Source organism: Peromyscus eremicus, chromosome 14 (genome assembly GCF_949786415.1).
Source record: "Peromyscus eremicus chromosome 14, PerEre_H2_v1, whole genome shotgun sequence".
Classification (NCBI taxonomy): domain Eukaryota; kingdom Metazoa; phylum Chordata; class Mammalia; order Rodentia; family Cricetidae; genus Peromyscus; species Peromyscus eremicus.
Genome location: NC_081430.1, coordinates 24,442,637 through 24,457,171, shown reverse-complemented (window position 1 = coordinate 24,457,171; position 14,535 = coordinate 24,442,637). Strand labels below are relative to the sequence as shown.

The 14,535-nt window shown below is 48.0% G+C and overlaps 1 long non-coding RNA gene and 1 other non-coding gene across 2 annotated transcripts; both read right to left on the bottom strand.

Moving 5' to 3' along the window:
• Positions 1-1,487: 1,487 nt before the first annotated feature.
• On the bottom strand, positions 1,488-3,453 carry LOC131924099 (uncharacterized). Its single transcript, XR_009382781.1, has 2 exons — positions 2,010-3,453; positions 1,488-1,768 (listed from the first exon to the last, which is right to left on the bottom strand). It is a non-coding gene; the product is annotated as an uncharacterized LOC131924099 (long non-coding RNA).
• Positions 3,454-10,025: 6,572 nt separating this feature from the next.
• Positions 10,026-10,189, bottom strand: LOC131924812 (U1 spliceosomal RNA). The gene has a single exon (XR_009383070.1). It is a non-coding gene; the product is annotated as a U1 spliceosomal RNA (small nuclear RNA).
• Between the last annotated feature and the right edge of the window lie 4,346 nt (positions 10,190-14,535).

Here is a 14,535-nt window from a genome sequence, read left to right as displayed (position 1 = left end):
GTATGCCTGCACCCCAGAAGGGAGTATCAGATCCCACTACAGATGGCTGTGAGTCACTATGTGGTTGGTCACTGGGAATTGAACTCAGGACCTCTAGAAGAGCAGCTGGTGTGCTTAATAGCTGAGCCATCTCTCCAGCCCCCTACATGTTATTTATCCAGGTGTTAGTGAGAAAGCCTGGCACTGTCCACTCATGTATGTTTGGAACCCCCACCCAAAGTCCCCTGGCTAGTCTGTACAGCTGCTACTACCTACCCCCACCCCACAAGTTTAAATAAAATTTAAAAACTCTAACAATGAATCCAGGGCCTGCCAAATCGGCTTAGGGGGAAAAACACACTTGCTGTCATGGCTGACTGTTGGGGAATGTTGTTTTAAGGTGTTACTTTTGTTCATGTTGCATTTGTTTAACTCTGTGAAGCTGTGTTACTGTGCCTGTCTAAGACACCTGATGGTCTAATAAAGAACTGATCCGCCAATAGTGAAGCAGGAAAAGGATGGGCAGGACTGGCCGGCAGAGAGAATAAATAGGAGAAATCTGGGAGAAAGGAGATCTATCAGCGAGAGAAAGAGGAGGACATCAGGGTCCAGCCACCCAGCTACACAGCAAGTCACGGAGACAGAGTGAAAGGAAAGGTTAAGAAGAAAAGGTAAAGTCCAGAGGGAAAGACACAGGGTAATTTAAAGTTAAGAAAAGCTGGCAAGAAACAAGCCAAGCTGAAAGCAGACATAATTAAGAATTAAGCCTCTGTGTGTGATTTATCTGGGAGCTAGGTGGAGGCCCCCAAAGAGACAAAGTAAGAACACAAACAGTGACAGCCTGAATTTGATCCCCACAGTCCACTTGGTGTAAGACTCACTGGAGTTGTTCTCTGACCATCTGAGTCCCTGCCCTCACCCACTACATACACCCGTTTAAAATTGTAAGTTAGGATCTGGCGGTGGTGGCTCATGCCTTTAATATCAGCACTCTGGAGGTATCTTTGAGAGTTCAAGGCCAGCCTGATCTACAGAGCGAGTTCCAGGACAGACAAGTTACACAGAGGAACCCTGTCTCAAAAAACCAAGATAGATTAGATGGATGGATGGATGGATGGATGGACAGATCAATTGATCAGTTGACAGCCCTGACTTGCTCTTCCCTCAGACCTGGGTACCTTTCCCAGTAACTACAACGATGCTCCAGTTCTAGGGTTCCGATTCTCTCTTCTCCACTCACTCTGCTCTGGTACTGCACACACATGGTACACAGACAGTAGTCAGGTAAAAACATCCCTAAATAGTAAATAAAAATAAGTAAAAAACTAAAATTTTTTTCAAAATAAAATAAAATAAAAAAGACACCAGAGGCTAAGGGTGCACTCTACTCCACTTCCTCCCCTCCAAAGAGACCACATTGATCAAAACCACAGTAACCCTTGGGGGAGAGAACCATCGTACAATTTGGCCCTCAACCATCCCTCAGCATTTACACAGCACCTTCACGGTTCCAAAGCATGGTACCAACATTTATTAATCCTCACAACACCCCTGTGAGGTAAGTCAACATGTCCTTTAGAGCAGAGACTGAGGCAGAAGTCAAGAGGATCTTTCCCAAACCCGATTGAGGCCACAAGGGCAGCTGGTGAGGCGTGGACGGTCCCGAAGCAAGGGCTCCTGGTCCATCACTCACCCACTGGTGGACACCGTGTGGGCGTGTTTCTACCACGGAAGGTCACAGACACGAAGGACAGAAAGGATCTCTCGGCCAACACCAGGAACACCGACTCTGAACAGCACGGGGACACGTGTCAGTCGGAGAGGACACTGACCAGCACACCGACCAGCCAGAGAACATGCACTGGGAAAGGCTGGGTCAGGGCCACCGCCTGCGAGGCGGCCCCGGGAATCTTTGGGACGGTTTGGAAAATTGTAAACAAACTAGGAACCTGTTCCAGGGATGACCAGCCTGAATCCCCGTGATTTCCAAATAGGACTTGGAAAAAGACAGAGAAATCTATTCCACCTACTTTACGCTGGGAACGGGGATCTCGTCCACTCCCCATAGAGAGCCCGGGCGTGGCATCCCATCTGCACACCAGCTTTCATCCCGGGGAATCTACTTCCCTCACCAACTCAAGAGCTCTTCCTTCTAGCGGAAGGCTTTTCCTCTGTGCCGGTCAATATGCTGCCATGGTTGCCATGGTAACTAGGAGGGACGCGGTTGGCTGAGCTAGGGACCGGTCCAGAGAACTGTGATGCTCCTGCATTCCGGAAAAGGCAGATGTCTGCCTCTGTCCAGCTGCTGCTTCTGTGGCGTGCACCCAGAAGACCAGGTCGCTCTACAGTAAAGCGGTCGGTGAACTTGGTTCAGTTGGCCATTTCAAAAGAAAGAAGGGGAAGAAAACAAAAAACCTGCACTGTAAAGCATAATGCTGGAGTAGATTTATTATCGCTACCCCAAATTCCAGAGCGATACAAGGAGCACGGAGTCCAAACGCCGCTGGTCTCGCTGGGCGCTTTACAATATTGGTTTAGTTCACAAGTTTAAGGCAAACATACGAACACATCTGCTTTTCTTCAGAGATCGACCATACTGATAGAGCTCACAAAACTGACCCCAAACTTTACGTTTCATTAATTCAAATTAAGTCTCATTAAGATGTTTACACAGATACATGAAAGAACGCAGGGCACAGGATGCTTAAAAAAAAAGAAATCCAGAAAGGCAACCGTTATCTTGTGTGGACAGTGGACTCTTGAGAATGTTAAAACCGGACAAGAGATCGAGAGGTAAATAAGGCCGCCAGCCATAAGATCGCTACCCACGAAATAAACACAGTTAAGACAGGCTACATAAAGGAAAGAGGACGTTGAACTTTGGGCTTCTCGGAAGGTCAAGTGCGGGGTGGCAGACGCTGCCCTCGGCCGGTGAGCCCCGCCACTCCACTGTCTCTCAGAAGAAGAGCGGATGCACCGTGCCAGCTGATCTGTGGTTCCCAGTGAGCTTAGATGCCGGAAGTCATCAAGAAAACAAAGGAGATTTGAAGGCAGCCCTTTTCAACAGAAGGCGGAGTGTGGCCTATGTGTCTCCATTTAAAACGGCAAGGCAATTCTGCAGCAGCTGGAGGTTGCCCTGGAAGGGAGGAGCAAACCCACCGTCAATTTCTTTAGTCCCAGCAGCTTGAGAGTCGCTGTTTGTGAATATTTTCTATTGTCTGTGATGTGTGTGGGTGTTTTGCCTGTGTGTATGTCTGGCCCATGGGTGTGCCCGCTGCCTTCAGAGGCATCACCGAGCAACCAAAAAGACAGGATAAAAAGATAGAAATGGTATTCTGGTGCCAGAATTCTAGAAACACTTCTATCATGGTTAAAGACACAAAGTGCCTGCTTGTTCACCAAATTTCCACCTAGTCCAGTATTAATGGTTTACCATAGTCTGACTTTGAGCCATCTCTCCAGCCCTACGTTAGTATTTTTTTAATAAAAATGCTAGCATTACAATCAAAAGTATTCTACAAAATTCACATGCTTCTAGCCATTTGTAGAACATTTACAAGAGATCTTGACTAAAGGCATGGTGGTACATGCCTTTAATCCCAGCATTTGGGAGGCAGACACAGGTGGATCTATTGAGTTCCAGGACAGTTAGGACTTCATAGAGAGACCCAGTCTCTTCTCAGTTCCGCCACACCCAACTGCGGTGGTTTGAGTAAGAATGGCCCCATGGACTCATGTTTGAACGCTTAGGGAGCAGCTTTAGGAGGTGTGGCCTTATTGGAGGAAGTGTGTCATTGTGGGTGGGCATTGCGGTTTCAAAAGCCCAAGCTAGGCCCCGTGGTTCTCTCTCTGCCGCCTACAGATGCAGAGGTGGAACTCTCAGCTACCTCTCCAGCACCACGTCTGCCTGCCCGCAGCCATGGTGTCCACCATGATGATAACGGACTAAAGAAACCTCTATAGAGCAGCCCCAATGAACTGTTTTCCTTTTCAAGTGTTGTGTGTCATGGGGTCTCTTACAGCACTACAACACCCATAAGAACCCTCCAAAAGACAAACAGACGCAAATCCATTTTAGATGTCTGTGAATGAATTAGGTCTCTCTCTCACTCACACACACACACACACACACACACACACACACACACACACCCAGAAAGACTTGCCATCTTACTTTGTATGGAGGAGTATTCTGCCTGCCTCTATGTCGTCTGCGCACCTGTACTTGAGGATGTCAGAAAGGACATCAGATCTCCTAGAACTGGAGTTAGACAGAACTGGGAATCTCCTGTGGGTGCTGGGAACCGAACCCAAGTGCTCTGCAAGACCAGTAAGAGCTCTCTTTTGGGTGGGTGGGGGTTTCGAGACAGGCTTTCCCTGTAACATCCCTGGCTCCTGGAACTAGCTTTGTAGACCAGGTTGGCCTCAAACTCCCAAAGATCTTCCTGCTTTGGCCTCCAGAGTTGTGGGATTACAAGCCTGGGCCACCACACCCAGCATAGTAAGTGTTCTTAACTGCGAAGCCATCTCTCCATCGCCATCTTTTCCATTTTTAAATTTCAAAAAGTAATTTTTCTTGTGCATTGTGTGAATATGTGTACAATTACAAACATGTGCAGGAGTCTTGTCTCTCCTACCGTTTTTAACTTAAAAGTGATTTACTCTGTGTGTGAAAGGGGGAGGGGAGGGTCAGGGAGGGGAGGGGAGGGAGATGTAAGTACACTTCAGCCATCTGTCCCCTCTTGCAGAGGTCAGAGGATAACTTGTAGGAGTCAGTCCTCACTCTGTACCTTCTTCCTGTTGCTGTGCTGCTCCCAGTCTGGATGACCCACAAGCTTCTGCACAGTTCTGTCTCTCTGCCTTTCATCTTGTCCTAGGAGTGCTGGGGTTACAGATGTGCACTAGAGTGCTAGGATTACAGATGTGCACTATGAGTGCTGGGGTTATAGATGTGCACTAGAGGGCTTGGGTTACAGATGTGCACTAGGAGTTCTGCATTACAGATGTGCACTAAAGGGCTGGGGTTACAGATGTGCACTAGCGGGCTGGGGTTACAGATGTGCACTAGAGGGCTGGGGTTACAAATGCTCCCCCCACATTCAGCTTTATTAGAGTGTCAGGTTTTCAGGCTTGAGAAGCAAATGCTTTTACCTGTCAAGTCCTCCTTCTAAGTGCTGGGGTTAAAGGCGTGTGCCACCATACCCAGCTCATTTCTATTGTTTTAAGCTGTTCAACGTGAGAGAAGAGAGATAAAGAGCTAGAGAGAATGAGAGAGACAGAGACAGAGACAGAGACAGAGAGACAGAGAGACCTTAGTTCCTATTTGGGTTATTGGGCTGCATATAGAACTCAGTTAATAAGTGCTAATGAAATTGTGTTCAGTTTACAAGTTTACTCAGGGATCTTCCCAAAAGAGTGAGGTCCAAAGAAATGATCAAAGTATGCTGTTTTTAGACAAAGAATAACTAAATGTTGAAGAAATAATAGGCCCAATGTATACATTGTCCAGGGTGATAAATTCTAAGAACATTGGTAAAAGATAAGGATGTAGAAGCATCCAGTGGAGGAAAAGATTTATTTTGAACTTATTTATTTAGGTCCATTGTTCTCTCAATTACCAGTCTGGTTGATCAGAACTATTTTCTGTCTTGGTGTTAAAACCAGTGAAGGCCTGGGCAGCCAGTCACCTCTTGAACTAATTGCTATTGCCAATTACTATTACAAGGGGGACACCTCAGTTTTCAGGCATGATTTACGTGTCCATGGTTTATGGTTAGGGACTGAGGGCCTAATTCTATAATGGTGTCTCATCTCCTAGTCATTTGCTGACTAGGTGTTCCACACATATGCGCTGTTCACAAAAGAACCAACTGAGTCTTGTGTCCCTTTTCTGACCTTGTTCTTATTTCAACTGCCAAGATGAACAGCTTCAGAGATCTCAGTTCATCACCTAGACATGAGATGTAACATGCAAATTTAAATATCGACCAATGGAGACCGAATTTTTATTTCAATCTCCCTTTTCATAGGAGACCAGAGTGGGAATCTGAATGGAACTTCCCTTTAGAATTCCCACCGCTCTTCCTCCCGTCCCAATCCCCCACCCCCACCATGCTGGGGACCTGACGGTGACAAATGCTCACATATTTGAACACTTGTTCCCCAGTTGGCCACACTGTTTGGGGAGGCTATGGAGCTTTTGGGACTGGAGACTTGCTGGAACAAGTACATCACGGTGTGTGTGTGTGTGTGTGTGTGTGTGTGTGTGTGTGTGTGTGATTCAAGAGCTTATATCTTTGTCCACTAGCAGTTTGCTCTCTCTATGGATTATTATGGACTCCTGGGAACCATAAACCAAATTAGACACATTTGTCTCCTAAAAAAATATGACAGGATTTAGCATGGTGTGGTGACACATACCTTTTAGGTGTAAGTCATTAAACCGGATGGGAAGTTTTTCCTTAGAGTAGTACGGAGTCAGTCTGCCTGCTTCTGCTCTTTTTTTTTTTTTTTTTTTTTTAAAGATGTATTTATTTATTTATTACGTATATAGCATGTATGACTGCAGGCCAGAAGAGGGCACCAGATCTCATTACAGATGGTTGTGAGCCACCATGTGGTTGCTGGGAATTGAATTCAGGACCTCTGGAAGAACAGTCAGTGCTCTTAACCTCTGAGCCATCTCTCCAGCCCTGCTTCTGCTCTTAAGTGCTGGTATCAAAGGTACGCACCATCACCCTTAGTCAGCTAAAGCTTTACATTTTTATTTCTTTATTTATATACATGGTTTCTCTGTTTATCTCTGGCCGTCCTGGAACACACTCTGTAGACCAAGCTGGTCTCAAATTCAGAGATCTACCTGCCTCTGCCTCTGGAGTGCTGAAATTATAGGCCAGTACTGCCCAGCAAGCTTTAATTTTTTTTTTTAATTTTATTTTGGGGCCTGGAGAAATAGCTCACTCATTGTTTAAGAGCACTTGTTGCTCTTATAGAGGACCCAGCTTTGGTTCCCAGCACCCAATTTAGATGTTTCACAACTGCCTATAACTATAGGCCCTGAGATATGATCCAACACCCTCCTCTGGTCTCTGCAGGTACCCATACACATGTGACACACACACACACATGCATATATATATATATAAATGACTTTTTGAAAATTTAAAAATTGAGACTGGAGAGATGCTTCAGTTAAGAGCACTGACTACTCTTCCAGAGGATCCAGGTGCATGTCCCAGCATCCACATTGCAGATCACACCTCTCCGTAACTCCAGTTCCAGGGCTTGTGACACACACCCATGCAGGTATACATGCAGGCAAAACACCAATGAACATAAAGTAAAAATAAAAAAAGGGAAAAAATTAGAAAGTTCTTAGGGCTGGGCATTTAATCCCCAGCACTTGAGACAGGCAGATCTCTATGAGTTCAAGGCTAGCCTGGTCTACATAGTGAGTTCCAGGTGGGAGGAAAAAAGAAAAGAAAAAAAAAGTAAAGAAAAATATGACTCAGCAGGTGAGGGCCCTTGCCACTGAAGCTGATTGAGTTCCATTCCCAGAATTCACAGGGCAAGTGTGAGCTGGCTCCTGCGACATGGGTGCTTTCCTACCCCATGGGAACATTTTAAAATGTCTATTATTTTGTTGAGACTGGCTCTCACCACATAGCCCTGGAACTCATTATATAGACCAGGCTGGTCTCAAACTCACAGAAACCTGCCTTGCTTTTGCCTCCTGAATGCTGGGTTAAAGATGTACTTCATTGTGCATAGGGGAAAAAAAAAAAAAAAGCCGGACCGTGGCGGCGGCGGTGGCGGCGGCGGTGGCACACGCCTTTAATCCCAGCACTCAGGAGGCAGAGGCAGGCGGCTCTCTGTGAGTTCGAGACCAGCCTGGTCTACAGAGTGAGATCCAGGACAGGCACCAAAACTACACAGAGAAACCCTGTCTTGAAAAACAAAAACAAAACAAACAAAAAAAAAAGAAAAAAAATTATGCATGGACATGTTTGTGGTATGCACCATGTTCACAAGTGTGGGGACACGTGTGCACTTGCACATGTATGTGCAATGTGGGCAGAAGTTAGAGTTTGCAATAGAATATCTTCCTTGATCTCTTTTTCTTCTCTTCTCTTCTCTTCTCTTCTCTCTCTCTCTCTCTCTCTCTCTCTCTCTCTCTCTCTCTCTCTCTCTCTCTCTCTCTCTCTCTCAAAAACTGAGGCAGTGTCTCTTGCTGTGAACCGGAGCTGGCTAATTCAGCTAGTCTATAAGTCTATAGCCAGCTTGTCCTGGAGAGTCAGTCTCCTTTCTCTACTTCTGGAACTGGAGTTACAACAGATGAGCTGCCCGGACTCAGCGCTGGAAACGCTGGTCCTCTGCAAGAGCAGTGAGTGCTCTTCATCACTGAGCTACCTCTTCAGCCCCTTGTGCAGATTTTGTGAGTGCCTGTAAACACAGTTTCTGTGAGGTGATGTGCACAACGGCTGCATCATGTCGGAAAGACAGCATTTCACAGCTCTCCTCCCACACTGTCAGTTCTTACATTGTTCTGGCCCTTTTCTGAGTTCCCTGAAGCTTGAGTGGGGGAGGTTGGTGTAGACCACTCATCAGCAGTTGAGCGCTCACAGTTACTTATTCTCAGCATTTTGACCGGTTGTGGATCTCTGCAGTAACCACTGTTGGATCCCAAAGTTTAGGGTCACAAGTGGGTGCCCCAAGAACCCAGACTCCAGTCCAGTTGATGCAACAGCACGAGGATTTTATTAAAGAAACATCTGTACAGATGGGCAAACTCTGCTCCAAAGAGCAAGAGTCGCATCTTACTACAGCCCCATAAGGGCTTTTAAAGGAAAAACCCACAAAATTAATAAGATTACAATTTCCATACAATTTCATTTTACAAGAACATGGTCTGATCACAGGGTGATCACAGACGGGGTTCAGTTACGTAAACCTCAAGGGGGGTATCAGGGCGGGAGTGGAGTACAGGTCACGGTGGTCCTTCCTGGAACACCTGCAACTATCCCAGTCACAGATGAGCACATCTCTTAACAGAAATCTTTTTACATTGTTATATTGTTACAGGGGTGATTGAGTAGTGGCTGAGTTAGGTTGCCCTGGGAACTAGATTTTTAGTTTCTCATTTCCTGGTGCTTGAAGTTACTGTCTTTCTGAGGCTTGGGGATGTAAGCCTGAAGGGCTAGGGTCTTTCACCACTACATCAACGTGCAGCAGAGAAACGTTTCTCTGACCAGACAGTTGAGAACAACACAAATCTGGGTATAAATATACATATTTAGAAGGCAGTTTGACAGCATGATCTTTTAGCACAACAACACTCCTAGTGCACATCTGTAACCCCAGCACTCCTAGGGAGACTTTCCCTCCTAGTGACATATTTCCACACGCATACAGACAAGCTTAATGAAATTCACTGGGTCACAACAAATGATGCCTATCTGAGGGTTTCTATTGCTGTGATAAAACCCCATGACCAAAAGCAATTTGGTCAGTTCACATCACCGTCTATCACTGAAGAAAGGGCAAGAATCAAGGCAGAAGAAACCCGGGGGGCAAAAACTAAAGCAGACGACATGGAGAAGGAATGTTGCTTCAGGCTTCTGTAGGTGATTTGCTCCATCTCCTATGCCAAGGACCACTCAGGGGCGGTATCATGCTCAGGGCTGAATCTCTACCACAAACAAAACAACCTCAGGATCTTCATCTAACGGTAGACATTATTAAAGATGTGGTTTCTTAAAATAGTGTGGGTCTACAACCCAAATATCTTAAGAACGTGGTACCTTTTAGCTTTGCATCGTTTAAAGGCAGCATGCTACCAAACTTTTTAACATTTTAATGACCATTTAATGACTACCAAAGCTCTCAATACTTAGGTTGTGGTAGTTAATACTAGAGTGAAATATACTCTTAAATCTCACTTAACAGCTTAAATGAGCTCTAAACGTGTTTTTCTATTACTGTGGCAGTGGGTGGGAACTGCTGTCATCAGAAGGAAACAAAACAGTCTGTTCTTGAACTTTGAAAATCAGGGGAGAGCGCGAACGCAGTCCCCCACTACCGCAAATTATGCAGTCGAGTTTCCCGCATTTGGGGAAATCGCAGGGGTCAGCACATCCGGAGTGCAATGGATAAGCCTCGCCCTGGGAAAACCACCTTCGTGATCATGGTATCTCCCCTGCCAGGTAAGTATGAGTTGCTCGCCCAGCACGCACGCTCGCCTTACACACGCGCGCCCATTTAACACACGGTCACCGCGCCGGACACACAGAATCGACGCCCACGCCCTCCGCACCCGTCGCTGTCTTCTCGGCCCCACGGACATCACACTCACCCACACGGTATCCTCATGGCGCGGGACGCCGCCTTCCCAGCCCCCGGGACCGGCAGCCACCGCGCGCCGCCTGGTTTGCATAGCCCCGCCCCGCTTTTTTTTTTTTTTCTTTTTTCTTTTCGGCCAGGAGACCGTGATAGCCCCAGGGACTCCCTGAACTTACTACCTTACTACGTAGCCTAGGAGAACCCTAAACTTCCGATCCTGCCGTGTGCCATCGTCCACTGCTGGGGTCACACACTCGGGAATTTGTGCGATCCAGGCAAGCGAGTCCATCCACCGGTCGAGCTGCACCCTCGGCCCAGTGAACTACTTTCCTTTCGCACAGAAGTTCGCTGCAAGTTCTCAGCAGAAACCATGACTACGCTGACTGTGGTGCTCACACCTGCCATCCTAACACTGCGAAGCAGAGGCGAGAGAAATGTCCGGACCTACTGGGCCTGAGTCTTGACGTCATATTTATGGCGGCGGGGGGTGGGTGGAGGCCAGGACGACTGGTGGTGGGGTCGTTTCCCCACATGGACCCGGGGAGACCTCTCAGGTCGATAGGCACATGTGCTTAACTTCTCACCCCTCTAACTGACCATTCGGTAAACTTTGAAGGAGTGATTTCTTTCTTTTCCTTTCTTCTCCCTTCCTTCCCTTTAATATTCAGTCCCAGGCTAGCCTGGCTCTCTCTCGGCTACCGAGTCATCTTGTGGGTTCTGCAGAGTGACCGTTCTGGCCTAGAGTATCGACCTCTTTTTAAACCCCAGCCAGGGAGAGCACCTGCCAGGAAATAAAAGTCAAAGCCCCTGCTCCAGTCTTCCTCCTCCCCACTGCTCTACTTGGAAATCAGGCTGAGGCCTGGAGCTGGGGCAGCTGGCCGGTAGGGCAGAGACCACAGGTGGGCTGATTCACAGCAGGGCAGAACACAGCTCCCTCCAAAGGCTCTTCTGACATTCTGGGTGAGGGAGGAAAAGTCCTTCCTCTGTCTGAGGGGCTCAGTCTTAGTGATCCTCAGTCAAGGTTAAATGCCAACAGAGAGCGCCTCACCAGCACTTTCTATCTGGCTTGTGTTCTAAAGGAAACAGATGGATGTGGGTGGACATGCTCCCCCCCCCCCCCCCCCCCCACAACGTAGAGTTCAAGGAGTGTCTCATCTCCCGTTCGAAAGCCTTTTTGGTTGTGGCTGTTGTTGTTATGTGTTGTGCCAAGCCTTGTCCCGGGGAGCTGCAGCATACACAGCTACTCACCCTAGAGGGGGAGCCCACAGCAGACAAGAGTGTGGATTCTGTAAAGGCCACCTTGGTGAACCAATGAGTTTTCTGGGGCTTATTTACAAGGATATGGATGAGGGCTCACTCGTGGGAGCAGAACTGACTCAAAGACAGCTGTACCTACCACCCAGCGGTCCCCAGCACACGGGACTAGTCCACTGTGCTCAGCCTGCAGGCAGCTCAAGCAGGCAGGAGCATGTCCCCTTCAGAGTCTAGGTTGATCTCCACCTCCTCCAGGCCGCTCAGCAGATCTCCACCTCCTCCAGACAGCTGGGCCGGTTTCTGTTTCCTCCAGGCCTCTGCTCTGCTTTCAGAGGCTCCTTTGCGGCTAGCTCCTCTAGGGGGACCCTCACCCTCCTGGGAGGACGGAGCCTGGTGGGTCTGGTCAGTTTCAGGGACTTCCTGAAGCTATTTTGAGTCGTGTACCTCCTGGCTTAAGAAGTTTCAACCTCCCAGGAGAGTGCTACACCACAACGTACGTGTGCGTGTGTATTATGCGCAGGTACCCACAAGAGTCCAAGACGGTGCCAGACAGCCTGGAACTGGAGTTACAGGACGTCGTGAGCTGTCTAAAGTGGGTGCTGAGAACCCCACTCTGGTCCTGTAGGACAGGCTCTTGGCAGATGGACCATCTTTCAGGCCTCTCACTCCTGCTCTTGATAATGAATCTGCCACCAGATGGAGCAGGTATTCAATTCCAATTACCCGAGGTTCTCTGGATCGTTTTCTGCACCGTGCTCCGCTTCACTCAGTCTTCCAGCCTCACTGTAGGAATAAGTCATCAAGTCAATCGGCTTCTTACGGTTCCAGTTCGGCCCTTCCTCACACTCGCTGCCAAACCTACATTGTCTGCTCAGCTTTACGTCCCGGGCCTCCCCCCGGGTAGGCAATTCTGCTTCTGGGCTTGGAATACCACATGCTTATGGCAACCACTGGTGCCACCTCTCCTAGACTCCGGGGATGATCGGTAAATGTTCAATGTACACCACCCACAGCAGGGGATCCAGAGTGGATGCGTTTACAGGGACCGGCAGCCAGCTAGTCAAGGACCTGTTCCACAGGCACAGAGCGGCTCTCCTAAGTACGCCCATACATTCTTTTTCCTCTGGGTTTCGTTCATTAAATCTAGTTGTGAGCATGTGTGGGTGCTACAGCACGCGAGGTTGTCCAGGTCAAGGGCCGATTCTGGGAGTTGGTTCTCTCCTTCCACCCCATGGGGTCTGGGGATCGAACTCAGGTTGTCAGGCTTGGCAGCAGTCACCTTTACCCAATGAGTCACCTTGCTGCCCCCAAACCATTTTGGGGATCAGTGGGGGGTGGGTTGGGGAGCAGCAACTATATAGCCCGAGGCTGGTCTGGAACTTACTATGTAGACTAGGCCGGCCTCAAACTCAGAGATGGTGCCTGCTGCAGCTGGAGTTCAGGGTGTGACCAGAAATGACACCTGCTGCAGCTGGAGTTCAGGGTGTGACCAGAATGACACCTGCTGCAGCTGGAGTTCAGGGTGTGACCAGAATGACACCTGCTGCAGCTGGAGTTCAGAGTGTGAACCAGAAATGACACCTGCTGCAGCTGGCAATAAAGGTGTGCACCACCACACCTGGTCCCCCTTGTTCTTTTGAGGCAGGTTTTCACTGGTGGTCTTGCCTGGCCTTAATCTTAGAGCAGCAGTCCTCTCCTGCCTCCTCACCCCTGAGCACTGAGATTACAGGAATATGCCACAATGAACAGCTACATGTTTTTGTTTTTGTAAAAAGATTTATTTATTGGGCTGGAGAGATGAATCCAAGGACAAGAGCACTGGCTGCTCTTCCACATGTCCTGAGTTCAATGCCTGGTGACCACATGGTCGATGTCTTACAAACACCTATAATGAGATCTGGTGCCCTGTTCTAGCGTGCACACATAAATGCCGGGAGAACACTGTATTCATAATAAATCTAAAAAGAACCTGATTTGCTTATTTTATGTATGTGAGTGCTCTATCTGCATGTACGCCTGCACCCCAGAAGGGAGTATCAGATCCCACTACAGATGGCTGTGAGTCACTATGTGGTTGGTGGCTGGGAATCGAACTCAGGACCTCTAGAAGAGCAGCTGGTGTGCTTAACAGCTGAGCCATCTCTCCAGCCCCCTACATGTTATTTATCCAGGTGTTAGTGAGAAAGCCTGGCACTGTCCACTCATGTATGTTTGGAACCCCCACCCAAAGTCCCCTGGCTAGTCTGTACAGCTGCTACTACCTACCCCCACCCCACAAGTTTAAATAAAATTTAAAAACTCTAACAATGAATCCAGGGCCTGCCAAATCGGCTTAGGGGGAAAACACACTTGCTGTCATGGCTGACTGTTGGGGAATATTGTTTTAAGGTGTGTTACTTTTGTTCATGTTGCATTTGTTTAACTCTGTGAAGCTGTGTTACTGTGCCTGTCTAAGACACCTGATGGTCTCATAAAGAACTGATCCACCAATAGTGAGGTAGGAGAAAGGATGGGCGGGGCTGGCTGGCAGAGAGAATAAATAGGAGAAATCTGGAAGAAAGGAGATCTATCAGCGAGAGAAAGAGGAGGACATCAGGGTCCAGCCACCCAGCTACTCTTCCAGAGGATCCAGATGTATGTCCCAGCATCCACATTGCAGATCACACCTCTCCGTAACTCCAGTTCCAGGGCTTGTGACACACACTCGTGCAGATATACGTGCAGGCAAAACACCAATGAACATAAAATAAAAATAAAAAAAGGGAAAAAATTAGAAAGTTCTTAGGGCTGGGCATTTAATCCCCAGCACTTGAGACACAGAGACAGGCAGATCGCTGTGAGTTCAAGGCTAGCCTGGTCTACATAGTGAGTTCCAGGAGGGAGGAAAAAAAGTAAAGAAAAATATGACTCAGCAGGTGAGGGCCCTTGCCACTGAAGCTGATTGAGTTCCATTCCCAGAATTCA